Genomic DNA, 17,275 nt, shown 5'->3' with positions numbered 1-17,275 from the left:
GCGTTGCCACGTAACCAATTATTTTTTTAATAGCACCTCAAACTGTATTGCTAAAAGTAATATAAAATGTATTTATTTTATAAGTAAAAGGTAAAATTTACTCTCGTGAATCAAATTTTTTCACTAAGGCGTCAGTGGCATATCAGGCCACATTCTGTAGCGGGTGGCCATGGCTGCGCTAGTGCGTCTCGTTTATTTTTCCTGAAAATTGTGACAGTTTAGAGTACTACATTTTTATTTTATATTCAAAAATAAAACGAAACATCCTACTGACAAACGACATATTTATTGAACAAAAAGTACAGTAGAAACAGCATTCAAAAACACACAAGATCTTGAAGAAACTTCTGAAATACAATGTATGTCAAATCTCAGAAAAGATACAATCAATAACTTAACCGATTACACTCAAACAAATAAAATAAATACAAAGTTCAAGAATAGTACCTACACATAACTGTCGAAAAATGAAAGAACAACGGAAGTGCTATCTGCCTTTAGAGGTGGTGAATAACACAACAATTCAAACAATACCCTGCTTTATTTGGGCAATCTGGCCACTCGTAAATCGTGTCTGTTCATTGTCCTCGGCTGGCGCATGATCTGCACTTTTTTCTCGGTGTTTTTGATTTTCCATTTGATTCTCGTTTTACCACAACATAATGGGGACTTCTGACTGGCCGTTCTACCTGCTTTTGTGGCAATAGTGTTCTTATAATACTGAGTCTGAATTCTTGGAGGGGCATTTTATTGCCAGAATATTTATTGTGTAGGGCATGTGCGTTTATCAGCATCATTTCCATAACGTGGATAAAAAGTTTCTTGTTCCAGCGTATGGTTTTTCGTTCCGAGAGGTAATATGATAACATCTGATCGCGCCGATCAACTCCCGACATAAATTTATTGTAGTTTGCAATGGCCAAGGGCATAGATTTCTTCTCCTTTCTTTTGTTTTCAACCTCAACCATTTCATTTGTAAATGCATTAGAAATGTAGCAAACCTCCCTCTTATCACGCCACTTACCTATCATAACTCTTTCCGCAAATCTGACAACGGCTTCATCTTCCTATTCGCGCTCAGAGTTCCCGTGCAGTAAGTCTTCTTATCCAGGAGTAACTTCGCCAAAGCGAAGCTATTATAGTAATTGTCCATGTACACGTGGTGACCAGCATTTAACTTTTCATCCAGTAAATGAAGAACATTTTTTGCGCATGGCCTCTTCCTCCTAAATCGTCCAGCATGCCAGTGTATACGGCGAATTTTAAGACCATTCCAGTGGGAGTTGCCTAAATATATAGCTTTATGCCATATTTGTGCTTTTTATTTTTGATGTGTTAGCGGAAATGCAATCTTCCATGCCAGTGTAGTACACTTGGCACATCCTTTCATTGAAAACATTGATAACTGGAGGTATTTTACACAATCTGTCGGATGGTTTTGGTTCGCCCTGTTTTGGATTTTCAGAAAAATGCAATGCACGTAATATTAGAAGAAAAAGATTTCGTGAAACACTATTGGCAATCCCTTTCACGTGAAATAAAGGGTCCTTTTTCCAATAGTCCTGCAACTTCCTCACCTTTACATTTCCCATGTGCAGGAAAACTCCCAAGAACACTAACAATTCGCCACCCGTCACATCTTTCCGACAACTTATTCGTGATTGTTTTTTGGTTCCCACAGAAAGCAATAATTCAATTGCGTTTCGATTTGTTCCTTCTACAACTTTCAATAGAAATTCGTCCGTCAACAAAAGACGAAAATAATCTAAGGGAGTGTTTCCTGTTGGTTGAATTAGCAGTCCCTCATTTTTGTATAAACGGGCAATCTACCGTTCCAACTGGCTCGCTTTCCCATGCGCAACAGCTACGTTAACATTTGTTATTACTCCTTCTGCCCTTCTTCCCCTGTCGCTTGGAGTCACAGCCATTTCTACAGTGTCATCTAAAGCAAACTCGGCTCCGTCAGACGCTTCACTGGGTTCCCTCCCGTCCTTCGCACTGACCAATTCCGTTTCAGGATCGCTTTCTTCTAATATTCGTAATAATTCCGCATCCGTTAGCTTTGTACGTTTATTGTGTCCCGTATTTTACGTTTCTTAGGTTCTGAAGGGCCCGCCGTGTCACGATTGTTTTCCATTCTCAGTTCCACAACAGAGAAAAACTGTAGGGAAAAAACGCGAGCCGCACCTGTAAAACTGAAAACAATACGTCCTTAAAGTGCCTGCGCGAAATAAATAATACACCCGGCTAAACCGTGGTGCCTCGCAACAGCTGAATCTCTCGCCGCGCAGGCGCGTCCACAGCACGTGCACCAGTATCGGACGGGGGTTCTGGTGCACCGATGGCAGCGAACGTGTTAAACATACTATCCTAACAGAAAATATATGACCAACTACATTTCAAACTACTTATGTAGCTGAAGCTGAATTTTCGCTAAGTCATTGTTGCGTTCGCAACGATCAAATTACTAACAAGGGAACCTCCCCATCGCACCCCCTTCAGATTTAGTTATAAGTTGGCACAGTGGATAGGCCTTGAAAAACTGAACACAGATCAATCGAGAAAACAGGAAGAAGTTGTGTGGAAGTATGAAAAAAATAAGCAAAATATACAAACTGAGTAGTCCATGCGCAACATAGGCAACATCAAGGAGAGTGTGAGCTCAGGAGCGACGTGGTCACGTGGTTAGGGTGAGCACCTGCGGAACGAGAGGTCATTGGTTCAAGTCTTCCCTCCACAGAAAATTTTAATTTCTTATTTTCAGACAATTATTATCTGTCCGTTCGTCCGTCCGATGCGATCACTTTTTTGGGAGCGATTATCACATCCAAAAGAAAACCTAAATCGGGCAAGGTAGAAGAACCTTTTTACCCATTCGCCAAGTGTACAAGTTAGGTGGGTCGACAACATATTCCTGTGACGCACATGCCGTCACCAGTGTCGTATCGAATATATCAGACGTGTTTTCCTGTGGAGGAATCGGTTGACCTATGACCTTGCGATCAAATGTTTTCGGTTGCCATTGGAGAGGCACGTCCTTTCGTCTACTAATCGCACGGTTTTGCGGTGCTGTCACAAAATACAGACACTAAACATATTACAGTGAACAGAGACGTCAATGAACGAACGGACAGATAATAACTTTGCGAAAATAAAGAAAGTAAAATTTTCACTCGCGTGGAGACTTGAACCAAGGACCTCTCATTCCGCAGCTGCTCACGCTAACCACGGGACCACGGCGCTCCGCATTTCGCGTTCACCTTGATGTTGCACATGGGCTACTCAGTTTGTATATTTTGCTAATTTTTTCATAGTTCCACAAAACTTCTTCCTGTTTTCTCGATTGATCTGTGTTCAGTTTTTCAAGGCCTATCCACTGTGCCAACTTATAACTAAATCTGAGAGGGGTGCGATGGGGAGGTTCCCTTGTAAGTGTATACCTGTACGCTTTAGAAATACTTTCAGTATTAATGCAATCGGAGAAATGCTACGGAGTTAGCTCTGCTCACTATTTAAAATCATTATTTACTTACGCCTTGATGACATCGACAGTTCTCTGTGAGCATTTTATACGTACAATAGCATCCGGTGCTGCATGTTTATAATGATAACTTGATGACGACAGAGCAAAGCCCTCTATGTAGGATTAGATTTAATTAATGTCTCTGTGATGGCGTAATGCTTCCCTAAAAATATTATAACAACGTTTTTCAGTTAATTGGTTTATAAAAAGTGAAATATTTTGAGCGAAATCTTTTACAACTGGCACTTTTTATATGTTTGTAACATAAAGGTACTAATCTGCGACCTTATAGAGGTAATTTAGAGATATCGGAATATTGGTACACTTACATAGCGTAGCGTAATTTTCTTGCATATTAATGCTAAGCCTTCACAACATTCGTGTGTGTTGTTTTGCGTTTTGTGCTACTTTTTAATATTATATGTGGTTAATAGCTTCCCTCTTCAAAGTTATTTGTTATTCAAAACGGCAACAACACTGTCATATCGCAACACCAGAGATCTACATTTTCTCTCTCGCTTGTCTTCACAGATTCTCTACGTTTTGTGTCGCAGCTTATTCCGCGATTCCTTGCGGTCTAATGACGGTTATTCTCCAATGACTTCAAGATGACGATTTCACAAAATTAGTCACATCATAATGAAAAATGTATATGCCACTACAACAGCGAAAAACAACAAATAATTCACAATCTTCAATTTCGCATAGCCTACGTTATTCCATCATACGTCCAGAGCATATACTTCCATAAAACTCTGTTCTTCTCTTCTCCATCAATTCTACCAACTTTATGTACCAACTGTTTGTCGAGGTGTAGTCTTTTCCGAGCAGCTTTCATTTTTGGCGCACCTTTTTTCGGAGCATTTTTCTCTTTCTATTTTTGGGTGTTCTCTATCCTTCCTTTTCTAGTCGTACTTTCAGTAGCATACAAAAATGTAGGTCAGACATAATATTTTACTGTTCTTATAGCGCATCGTTAGTAGTTAAGTTGTTATTCTTCTCAAACGCTGTTTTATCGCGTTATTTTCGGAACCAGGATCTTGTATATCTTCCTTCCCTCACTAGGTGCTATTTAGCTGCCTGATAGTTGTTTCTTTATACTACCAGATGACGGAAGCATCTTTTATGTTTGTCAAAGCACTGTCTTCCCATTACAGATTTATACTCCAATCAATCTGTCCGTATTATGCAGTTAGTCAACTCTAATTTTCGCTGTTTCTTGGTCTTCTTCAGTACCGCTATGTCACCGCGTATATCAAGTAATCTGTTATTATATCGTCTTTCCCTGGTGCAAATCTTATGAAATTCCTTTTATAGTACTACAATGTGTGATCAAAAGTATCCGGACACCCCCAGAAACATAGGTTTTTCATATCAGGTGCACTGTGCTACGACGTACTGCCAGGTACGCCATGTCAGCGACCTCAGTAGTCATTAGACATCGTGAGAGAGCAGAATGGGGCGCTCCGCGGAACTCACGGACTTCTAACGTGGTCAGGTGATTGGGTGTCACTTGTATCATAAGTCTGTACGCGAGATTTCCACTCTCCTAAACATCCCTAGGTCCACTGTTTCCTATGTGTCAGGAAGTGGAAACGTGAAGGGACACGTACAACACGAAAGCGTACAGGCCGACCTCGCCTGTTGACTGACAGAGACCGCCGACAGTTAAATAGGGTCGTAATGTCTCCGGACCATCATACAGGAATTCCAAACTGCATCAGTATTCACCGCGAGTACTACCACAGTTAAGTGGGAGGTGATAAAACTTGGATTTCATGGTCGAGCAGCTGCACGTAAGCCAAACATCACGCCGGTAAATGCCAAATGAGGCCTCGCTTTGTGTAAGGAGAGTAAACATTGGACGATTGAACAGTGGAAAAACGTTGTGTGGAGCGACGAATCACGATACACAATGTGGCGATCCGATGGCAGGGTGTGGGTATGGCGAATGCCCGGTGGACGTCATCTGCCAGCGTGTGTAGTGCCAACAGTATAGTTCGGAGGCTGTGGTGTTATGGTGTAGCCGTGTTTTTCATGGAGGGGGCTTGCACCCCTTGTGGTTTTGCGTGACACTATCACAGCACAGGCCTACATTGACGTTTTAAGCACCTTCTTGCTTCCCACTGTTGAAGAGCAATTCGCGGATGGCACTTGCATCTTTCAACACGATCGAGCACCTGTTCATAATGTACGGCATGTGGCGGAGTGGTTACACAACAGTAACATCCCTGTAACGGACTGGCCTGCACAGAGTCCTGACCTGAATCCTATAAAGCACCTTTGGGATGTTTTGGAACGCCTCACCGACCGACATCGATATCTCACCTCAGAGCAGCACTCCGTGAAGAATGAGCTGCCATTCCCCAAGAAACCTTCCAGCACCTGATTGAACGTATGCCTGAGAGAGTGGACGCTGTATCAAGGCTAAGGGTGGGCCAACACCATACTGAATTCTAGCATTACCGGTAGTGGGCGCCGCGAACTTGTAAGTCATTTTCAGCGAGTTGCGTTCGGATACTTTTGATCACATAGTGTATCTAATCACTTTCTCCAGGATGTAACTGAACTGAATCAAAGTTGTTCTCTTCGTTATTTGCACGAAGTTTTTCACACCGATTACCTTAAAAATTCTTTTTTTCATCCATTCCCTTTTACTCCAGTGAGTTCAATATTTTTCTTCACTGTTTTCTGGTCCTTGATGCCTATGGCCACGCCACCTGTTAATTCCAAACAATCTATTATATCGCTGTCTTTCCTTTTCACAGTCCTGAAAACCTCTTCGTCTGAAATATCCTTCTTTCAATTCCTTGGTGCAAATGGTTCAAATAGCTCTGAGCACTATGGGAGTTAACTTCTGAGGTCATCAGTCCCCTAGAACTTAGAACTACTTAAACCTAACTAACCTAAGGACACCACACACGTCCATGCCCGAGGCAGGATTCGAACCTGCGACCGTAGCGGTCACGCGGTTCCAGACTGAAGCGCCTAGAACTGCACGGCCACACCGGCCGGCTTCAGTTCCTTTATCACTTTTTTTTCAGGATGGGATTCTGCACAAACCGACGAGAAACCGTACGTATGATCGCGGCATTCTTTGTCTCGAAATGACTCTGGGAAATATGTGAATCGTTTATAGAGGATGACAACGGTCGCCAATCAATCTTTCGGAAATTCCAAAAAGTACATTAATAATCGTGGTTTGGGCGCTGTCGTGTTGATCATCCCGAGTCTGGGGTTCTCACTGCTATACAGGGTGAGTCACTAACTATTGTCATCTAGAATAACTTCGAAAGTATGATAGTAGCTGAAAAATTTGTGGGACAAATGTTGCATGACGTTGGTTTTTGTTGCTATGTGGGTTGGTGTCAGAGATATGAAGGACAACTTTGTTTTTTTTTTAATGGGATGCTATAGTTTAGTACTTATATTCTGATAGTGGCTATCGAGACGAATACAATGATGTGTAATAGTAAGGTCAACGAAGGTCAAAAAAGTGGCATGAACGTCCTATTAGAGAACGCGTTCGAGTGATGACCATCGGTATCAATGCAGTGCTGCAATCTTCTTATCATGGATTGAGTGGTATTCCATATCACTTCGGCACTTATCGAAGCACATGCTCTGACAATTCTGTCTCGTATATCGTCCAAATGGTAAATACCCATCTAAAGTGTCATTGACATGTAAACACCATTCGACTGTTTCGCAGTACAACACTAATAGGAATCAAGCGAATGTGAATGATGTACTCCTTTGAAGAACAAGTCAATGTGCTTCTCATTTACGGAGAATGCCAACGAAATTCAGTGAGAGCTAGAGATTTATGGGCTGAAAGATATCCTCAACGTCCCCACCCTACACGTCGTACATTTAAATATGTGTATAACAAATTGAGAACAACTGGATCTTTAACGCATCGGAAACATATACGGCAAAGGAAAGTTACTACCGAGAAAAAGGGAACTGGCTCGTCACTAGCTGCTGTAGCTCTTCAATAAATGATTTTCAAGGAATTATTTTACTGATAAAGAATTCAATTTATCAATCACTTCTTATATTGATCAAATAACATATTACTGAATATATTTTACATAAACCGTTCAGTGCAGTAATTTTCATGACAACCACCCACATAAGAAGGTAATAAATGTCAGTTATCAAAAAAAGTTACCGCTATTGCCGAAGCGTCACAGTTAGCAGTGGCTTGTTTTTCCGCCCTTTGACAACCGATTACGCATCGCTTGCGTTAATATTCGGTCGTTTACATCAACGGCTGGAAGACTGCACTCCGGTAACGACACAATGATGATAATTGATGTACATTTATCAGAGGAGTGCCCTACCCCATACATGTACCTACGTTTAAGACGTGCATGGTGCGCAACATGTATAGTTCACTCCTAGGAAAAACGCGTGGTACAGCGCATTGACGAGACTCACATCAACTGCTACGTTGGTAGATGTTCCGCTTCTCTCGGTGCATTTTTACGACACCCTACATTTGTAAAATCTTTCCTGGTACGCCAAAATATTTGGAAATTAATAAAGGTTGGGCACTGTAAACACCTCATAGACGATACGTTTCACAGAAAATTTGATCCCCCTGAACAGTGCAGTAGTTCCCCAGCAGTTCATTCAAACTCTTTAGAGGGCAACACACAACTGATCAAATGTGCACTACATCGATGAAGCACGTTTATGAACAGAGTGGCATAAAAACCCGGAAGGCACACCACTCAGCCCACGACAGACTTAAAAGCTTGTACTGAGATTTTTTTATCAGAACCATGAAATTTTACTGATTTAGCCTTGTTTTGAATATATAAATCGCCGCCAGTTGTGAAAGAAGCGATACATTAAGTTACAGAAACCGGGCAAGGTGTCGCAGTGGTTAGCATACTGGAATCGCATTCGGAGGCAGACGGTTCAAGTCCGCCTCTGGCCATCCAGATGTAGGTTTTCCATGATTTCCCTAAATCATTCCAGGCGAATGCCGAGTTAGTTCCTATGAAATGTTCGAGCTTGTGCTCCGTGATGTGTCGACAGAAGTGCCGTCACAGTGTGATTTGAGGGGACCGCAATGCACGCTATAAACACACGAAGGATGGCGTGAGGTCTGAAACAGGATACGTAATGAATGCTATAAAGAAAAGTACGTAGCTTCTGGAATACTTAACTTTAATCCATCCTTGGTACATCGCTATTGACGATATAAGTGAGACTCTTTAGATACAAGCTATGTAAGGCTAATGGCGCCTTGCTAGGTCGTAGCCATGGACTTAGCTGAAGGCTATTCTAGCTATCTGCTCGGCAAAGGAGCGAGGCTTCGTCAGTGTAGTCGCTAGCAAAGTCGTCCGTACAACTGGGGCGAGTGCTAGTCCGTCTCTCGAGACCTGCCTTGTGGTGGCGCTCGGTCTGCGATCACACAGTGGCGACACGCGGGTCCGACATGTACTAATGGACCGCGGCCGATTTAAAACTACCACCTAGCAAGTGTGGTGTCTGGCGGTGACACCACACTCCGTCCCTATTGACCTCGATGTCGACGGGTCTTTAGACACTGTTCTTCTTTCCTTCCTTCTTCCTTCCTTCCTTCCTTCCTTAAGCGGTAGAATAAATTCTAAGACCGACTGAAGCTTGAAGCTTGAATCCCGAAACCTTGGATTCACGTAGATGGTGAGTAAGGTTAAGAAAACAAATTGGTCATCGTTCATGATTACCTTGATACTACGAGTATTTGTACAGGTTAGAACAGATTACCGGTATCTCTGTCAAAAGGTAAAAAGAAAAGTGTCGATATATAATGCCAGAAACTATGTCCCACGGGCTCATTAAATGAGAGGTCTGAGGGTTTTAGGGGTCACCGGCACAATGTTGAGCGCTCAGAATATTTGCGCCAACATCTTTTGTCCCGTTACTTACGAAACTGTGATGATAAAAATTTCTTCCTTCATCACACTAGCAGGCTTCAGCGCTCTTGCCTTTGGAGGCTGTTTCAGTAAGTCATCGAAACTAACAGAACCTTAGTGTGTGCCCTCTCATGAGCAGTGAGACAGGGAAGGATACGTCTTTCGTTCATTTGGTCGTGGGTCACGGAAGAGGACAGCAATCATCTATGGCCGTACCAAACGAAATATCTTGGCATTGGTCTGAAGTAACTTAGGAAAGCCGTACGAAACGTGAACCTGCGTGACTGGACGGTGGCTTTAACCTGAACACGAGTAATTACGCAGCCAGTTATGGGAGGCCTCCAGTTTATCGTGGACTTCGAATTACTAAATAACTTAGCATTTTTCTCTCTAATAAATAAATGCCAGACGTAAAAGTAGCGGTAAGTGATACGAGAAGTACTGAAACGAACTTCTTTAAAAAGGCAGTTAAAAAGTATCTGTTAAGTAAAGCATGCTATGTAGTGAAGGATTTTATGTAAATTGAAAGTGAAGGGGGGAGAAAGGAAAGTAAAGTCCCGATACAACTGATATCAATAGTTCCTCTAGCTGTTGATATCAACTATCAGGACCCTATACGAAATCACCGGCGACGAATGAAAATATGTGCCTCATTGGGACTCGAACCCAGGGTCTCCTGTTTCCTAGGCAGTTGCTTTAACCACTACACAATACGGACACAGTGTTTATCGCAAATACGCAGACTTTCTCGGCACGGTCCCCGGCCGACTCACTCTCCCACATACCGACCTATCGCAGTCCTCGTTCATGTCCTCCATGCTTGCAAATTTTAGATTCCCACCGGAGGTCGAACGAAATGTGCATACGTACTGAAGATTGTGGATTCATTGCCCACCGAGGCGAATCCATTATGTGAATGAGTGGTGTCTGTTCTTTCGGACATGTCCGAAAGACTGACACCATGCATCCATCTACAATGACGTTCTACATCTACACAGATACTCCGCAAGCCACTATACAGTAACAGAAGGATTTCTTAGATGACACAGAGTAACGGTTTGGGACGGGTGTCTCTATATTTCACTTTGTAGCCACAACTATTCACTCCAAACCAATGCCGTTTATGCATAAGAGTAGCCTTAAGCCTCCCATTGTGCGCTATGGTGTTTTGGTCGCAGCGGGTGGAAGTGGGTGGTTGTGAGTGGCAAAAAATTGTAATGCTAATTTAATTAAGACTCGGCGGTGCCAATACAAATTGCGTGGTATAATCTCTGCCTTACGTGTCTCAGTATTATTTGTAATAATCGCAGGAAAAAAATAACAAAGGACAAACTGCTCGGGAAAATTGTGATCCAGAATGACAGAGAGAGGGGGCGGGATGAGATGGTGAGACACGGGAGGAGGAGAAGATGGCCAGAGAAAGGGGGAGGAGGTGATGTACAGAGAGAGGGGAAGAGAGAGGGGGCAGTAGGAGATGGAGATCGCAGAGGAGGGAGAGAGAGGGGAAGGAGGAGGTGATGGACAGCGAGGTGGGGGGGGGGGGGGGAGGAGTAGATGGACAAAGAACGGAGGATTCGGAGATGGACAGAGACAGGGGAGAGAAGGAGATTAGGTCGTATATCCAATTCCCATACGTGGCAGAAAGTGTGACTTCTCCTTTTTTCATTTAAGCAGACTGAACCACACCAAAGGGTGGCTGGGCGCAGCTAATAATTAAATAATAACAGAAAGAATAATAAAATATCTATCTTTTACATAGCACGTTCGCGTTAAGTTTTCTTCCTTTTATTCTTCTCTGGAGCACCTTACTCCGAGAGCTATGCGATGTATAATACTAACACCGTATCCTCTTTCTGAGTTCAACACCTCAATCATTATGGAGGATTGCTGACTCGGTTTTTCAGGCTAGCAAATGAGAAGTAGTGGCACAAAAAATGTAGAAAAAACATCGTCGCCATGGTCCTGATATCAGCTGATAGATCTGTAGTGTTAAATTAAACTCACCGACAAAACATGTGTCATCCCAATGCGCAAGCACAGATGAATCGTTAAGCCTTTACAGTTGGCGCAGCGATCGTGTCATGCTCAACCGCGTGCGCACTACCTCTCCATGAGTATAAGGCAGTAGCGACCAGTGAGACATTCATGTTTTAACCGACATCGCACGTAAACGTAAATAAATGTTAGGATGTTGCAGAGTGCCAGAAAGGGGCAATCATGTTTGGGCATGCCCGGCGTCATCTGGTGTTTCGCGGCGGACTGTCGAACGTGTCTACAAGCAGTGTACAACACACGTGGCCACGAAACACGAGGTTAAAACTGTGGTAGGGAAAAGATTCTGACTGAAAGAGACCAGAGACGCGTTTCGCGGCTTGTGAATCAAAATCGTCTCCAAACCCTTCAGGCATTGGTGCACGCAGTGAATGGAGGTTCAAATGGCTCTGAGCACTATGGGACTTAACTACTGTGGTCATCAGTCCCCTAGAACTTAGAACTACTTAAACCTAACTAACCTAAGGACATCACACACATCCATGCCCGAGGCAGGATTCGAACCTGCGACCGTAGCGGTCGCGCGGTTCCAGACTGTAGCGCCTAGAACCGCTCGGCCACCCCGGCCGGCTTGAATGGAGGGCCATTCCTACCTGTTAGCGCGAGAACTTTACGACGGGAATTGCAAGGAGTGAACACTTGGAGTCGATCACCTCGGAAGAGGCTATTGCTCACACACGCACATGCAGACGATAACTGCAAAGTTCATCGGATTAATAATATGTGACTGATTTTCTATACACTCCCACCACACTGCCATATCTCGACTAGCCTGCATAATCACCTGACTTGAACACCATAGAAAATCTGTGGGACATCAGCATGTAAAACGCCGACATCGGCATCTCCGCAATTTGGTGGAATTACTACAAGTCCACAGCGAGTGGCTTAAGTTGGGTGCAACGTACCTACGCAATCTTGTGGGCTCACTTTCTAACCCAATATAAACGCTTATCAACTCCAAGTGCGGAATTACACGATATTAAATGATACTTGTCATGATTTGTCTAGGCATGATTAATTTTTTCTGGTGAACTTATGAAGTAATATGTGTGTTGCATGTGTAATGCTTGCTGTGATTGGTAGTGAGAAACGAATGAACGTTGTTGCACTAGCCTTTTATAGAGAAAACAGTATTGTACAGTAGGGCGGTGGGAATAAACCAAATGAGATAACACCATTTTAAATGGATTGGCCTTGTATTCGGGAGGGTGGGGCTCCAATCTTCATTCGGCTGTCACGATTTAGATTTTCCGTGGTTTCCCTATATTACTTCAAGCAAATGCAGCGATGGTTCTTACTTTAAAGCTGCGGCCAACTTCCTGTCACATTCTTGTCAGATTAGACCTGTAAGTATGTAAATGGCTGTAATACGAGTTACTCCATTTTTGTTCTTCTGATATGTTAATACCACAACATGTCTAGCATCCTTGTACAAGTGGTCTGCAGTTGAATAAAACTACAACTAACACCAAGCATGATCTGGGGTGCTACTGCTACCACTACTACTGCCTTGTGGTGTTTACAGAGTAAATTAATTCAAAGCGTGGATCGAGTCAGAGAAACAGGCGGACAATAGGTGCAAATTTTAAACGATAACGACTGTATGCGGCGACTAATGACGTTTACCAATGCAGGACAGTTCGAAAATTTACGATATTATTATGTAATCTGTGGCGACATCTGAAAATGAAACGAGGAGAAGATAAATAAAACAGTAAATGTATGAAGAAGCGGATTCGGGAAGTGTGCCCCCTGTGGATTCTAGATTTCAACAAAACCACACTGCCGCCTTTCGCTAGATGCATTCCAAGGATTCGAGGTTAGCCACCAGATGTGGAGTCGCGGTGGCTCGGTGTGTTGCCGTGGCGTTCGGGCGAGAGATTCCTCTCCAGGGGAAAGGGAGCGTAACCCCAATTTGCAGAGATAAGGGCTGAGTGGGTAACCGGCTGTAACCGGTTCGCCTGCCCTCAGCTCGTTTATCTCTGGCTGCCGCTGTCTCTGCAGCGGAGAGAGGTAATCGCTGGTGACGTTAATGCGCCGTGCGCCACATACGCCCCCTGCCTTGCAAGGTTATTGACGGAACTGGTTTCCAGAGGAAACGCATGGCCATAGGAAGACCTTTTCCTTTCTGTAACAAGGAACACATCACAGCCTCTCAGTACGGGACGTAGTACACACGACTCTCATTTCAGTGCTCCATTAAACAAGTTTTAAGAAAGTCATACGTCCGTAAGCTGACAGTCATACCAAAGGGTTGGTGAGAGAGGCCCAACAGGTATGGAGGGGCACAAAAACTAACCGAGAAAAAGAAACAAACACTTTTTAACAACTAACCGGAAGAGGTACGTGAGTATTCCTGTTTCTGTCTTTGAGAAGCAGTATTTTCCTCAGTCGGCGAGTGGATGCTGAAGCAAATATGCTACTTGGCCGAAAACTTCCGATTTTTGCCGTTTTCTATCCACTGAAGAGTAGAAAAAGAAACAACAGTGGAGGAAGCAGCCAAACAACGGTGGAGGGGATATGTAGTAAACTTGCCGTTCCAGCAAGTACTCCTGCTGCTCTAAAGTTTCTGTCGGAACAGTCTGCTGTGTAAATAAAATAGAATTCAAGACTGTGCCTTTCATGGCTTATTAATAATATTGTTACGTGAGTTGTTAGTCATGGTGCTTAAATGCAGCTGTACTGTTTTCATCTAAACTGGATCCTCACGTAAACAAACATATGCTGTTCGTTGCTCATTGGATACATTGCTGAAATATCTGGTGTATGCAGTTCACAGAAAGTGGGCCTAAACTTATGTTATACCATTACAGTGTTGTTCTAGCGTGAATGAAACTTTGACAGACGTTCAAACAGCGAAAGTTGTGAGCTTCTCTGGTAATCACTGTCAAAAAGTGTAGTCCATGTATCAAATCTCACAGGACAGGCAGTTTTTTCTGATCTTGATAGTAATGACTGCACGAGTTTGTATGTATTCCTGGCTGGAATGCTTGAAATGAAATGCAGGCACCATATCAATGCTGTTAAGATACACGTAATTGAGAACATGGAGATCCAGCAAGAATACATGTACACTAGACAGTTCTTCATCGCAAACTGACAGTGTCGAAGATGATCTCCTCAAAGGCTCTCAACCAGTGACCAAAGAGTCTTATTATCTCTCACTTGCGTTATCGACGCTACGACTCCACGGATTCCCGCCTCCCCCCCCCCCCCCCTGCCCACCATTCACTTGGGGAGTAGATACCGCTGTTGAAGTCAGCTTCGCACAGGTGCACATGATCAATTGTGCCGTGGCTGACCGCTATGCAGGGCACGGGTGGACAATTTCTCGGCGAGAGAGAAGAAAAATTATGGGATGTTGTGATCCTTGTGCTGCCTTGAGCCTTCGATGCCAATGTTTCACTAAACTACAGGGTTATTACAAATGATTGAAGCGATTTCACAGCTCTACAATAACTTTATTGTTTGAGATATTTTCACAATGCTTTGCACACACATACAAAAACTCAAAAAGCTTTTTTAGGCATTCACAAATGTTCAATATGTGCCCCTTTAGTGATTCGGCAGACATCAAGCCGATAATCAAGCTCCTCCCACACTCGGCGCAGCATGTCCCCATCAATGAGTTTGAAAGCATCGTTGATGCGAGCTTCCAGTTCTGGCACGTTTCTTGGTAGAGGAATCTTTCACATAACCCCACAGAAAGAAATCACATGGGGTAAGTCTGGAGAGCGTGGAGGCCATGACATGAATTGCTGATCGTGATCTCCACCACGACCGATCCATCGGTTTTCCAATCTCATTGCTGATCGTGATCTCCACCACGACCGATCCATCGGTTTTCCAATCTCCTGTTTAAGAAATGCCGAACATCATGATGGAAGTGCGGTGGAGCACCATCCTGTTGAAAGATGAAGTCGGCGCTGTCGGTCTCCAGTTGTGGCATGATCCAATTTTCCAGCATGTCCAGATACACGTGTGCTGTAACGTTTTTTTTCGCAGAAGAAAAAGGGGCCGTAAACTTTAAGCCGTGAGATTGCACAAAACACGTTAACTTTTGGTGAATTGCGAATTTGCTGCACGAATGCGTGAGGATTCTCTACCGCCCAGATTCGCACATTGTGTCTGTTCACTTCACCATTAAGAAAAAATGTTGCTTCATCACTGAAAACAAGTTTCGCACTGAACGCATCCTCTTCCGTGAGCTGTTGCAACCGCGCCGAAAATTCAAAGCGTTTGACTTTGTCATCGGGTGTCAGGGCTTGTAGCAATTGTAAACGGTGATGCTTCTGCTTTAGCCTTTTCCGTAAGATTTTCCAAACCGTCGGCTGTGGTACGTTTAGCTCCTTGCTTGCTTTATTCGTCGACTTCCGCGGGCTACGCGTTAAACTTGCCCGCACGCGTTCAACCGTTTCTTCGCTCACTGCAGGCCGACCCGTTGATTTCCCCTTACAGAGGCATCCAGAAGCTTTAAACTGCGCATACCATCGCCGAATGGAGTTAGCAGTTGGTGGATCTTTGTTGAACTTCGTCCTGAAGTGTCGTTGCACTGTTATGACTGACTGATGTGAGTGCATTTCAAGCACAACATACGCTTTCTCGGCTCCTGTCACCATTTTGTCTCACTGCGCTCTCGAGCGCTCTGGCGGCAGAAACCTGAAGTGCGGCTTCAGCCGAACAAAACTTTATGAGTTTTTCTACGTATCTGTAGTGTGTCGTGACCATATGTCAATGAATGGAGCTACAGTGAATTTATGAAATCGCTTCAATCATTTGTAATAGTCCTGTATTACTTTTTGGATGACAGGCTGTGATGCAGTAATGCTGGACACCATAAAGATTACAGAGTTTGGAAAATAATGTAGATTCAAACTGGCGAACTTGTTCAGTCATGATGCAGCCAGGGCAACTAAAACATGAGATCCACAAGTGGACAAGTACTCTTGCTATCGTTTCTGCCATGATGTCTGGCAAGGATGTGGCTTGGACCCAGTGGGTGAGGAAGTCCATGGTGGAAAGAATGTATTGGAAACCTTTTGACTCTGGGAAGGGTCTGATCATGTTGGAAACGACCTTTAGCTATTTCATATCACCTGTGCTTCAGTTGTGTGTGCCATCCGATTGCAGTGTTGGAAGCTGTGAAAGTTTGAATCCACAATTTACAGTCTCATTTCACATGTGCCCAGACAAACAGTCTGCAACTAGTTTAGTCATAGGGCATGTTTCCAAATGTGACAGTTCATGCAAGCTGTGAAAAACAGGTTTCTGCATATTGAGTGGGGCGAGAGGCCAGAGATGATTTTGTGACACATTACACCAGACTTGCACAGAGGAACCAGGAATGGCCCACCGTTCAAGTTTGAAACCAGCCGTAATATCTTGTAAGGGATTACATATTCTGTGTATCCTGCTGTTACACTTTGGTGAGCTCATTGTAGTTCACGTCAACAGATAGTGCATTTAATCAAGAAAGTTAGTCAGCCATGACACTGTGCACAACGCTGAGGTTCAAAAATGGTTCAAATGGCTCTGAGCACTATGGGACTCAACTGCTGTGGTCATCAGTCCCCTAGAACTTAGAACTACTTAAACCTAACTAACCTAAGGACATCACACACATCCACGCCCGAGGCAGGATTCGAACCTGCGACCGTAGCGGTCGTGCGGTTCCAGACTGTAGCGCCTTTAACCGCTCGGCCACTCCCGCCGGCACAACGCTGAGGTGCTGGACATCAATCGTAAATTGTGTGATGCAGTCAAAGTGTCAGAGACGAGGGGCACA

General features: G+C 43.8%; 1 protein-coding gene across 1 annotated transcript in view; it reads left to right on the top strand.

The window, feature by feature from the left end:
* The window catches only part of LOC124596331 (mast cell tryptase-like), a 124,924-nt gene that overhangs the window by 68,800 nt on the left and 38,849 nt on the right, over positions 1-17,275 (top strand). The gene's annotated exons all lie outside the window — the stretch shown is intronic.

This window comes from Schistocerca americana, chromosome 2 (genome assembly GCF_021461395.2).
Source record: "Schistocerca americana isolate TAMUIC-IGC-003095 chromosome 2, iqSchAmer2.1, whole genome shotgun sequence".
NCBI lineage: Eukaryota > Metazoa > Arthropoda > Insecta > Orthoptera > Acrididae > Schistocerca > Schistocerca americana.
This window is presented reverse-complemented; position numbering and strand designations above follow the sequence as displayed.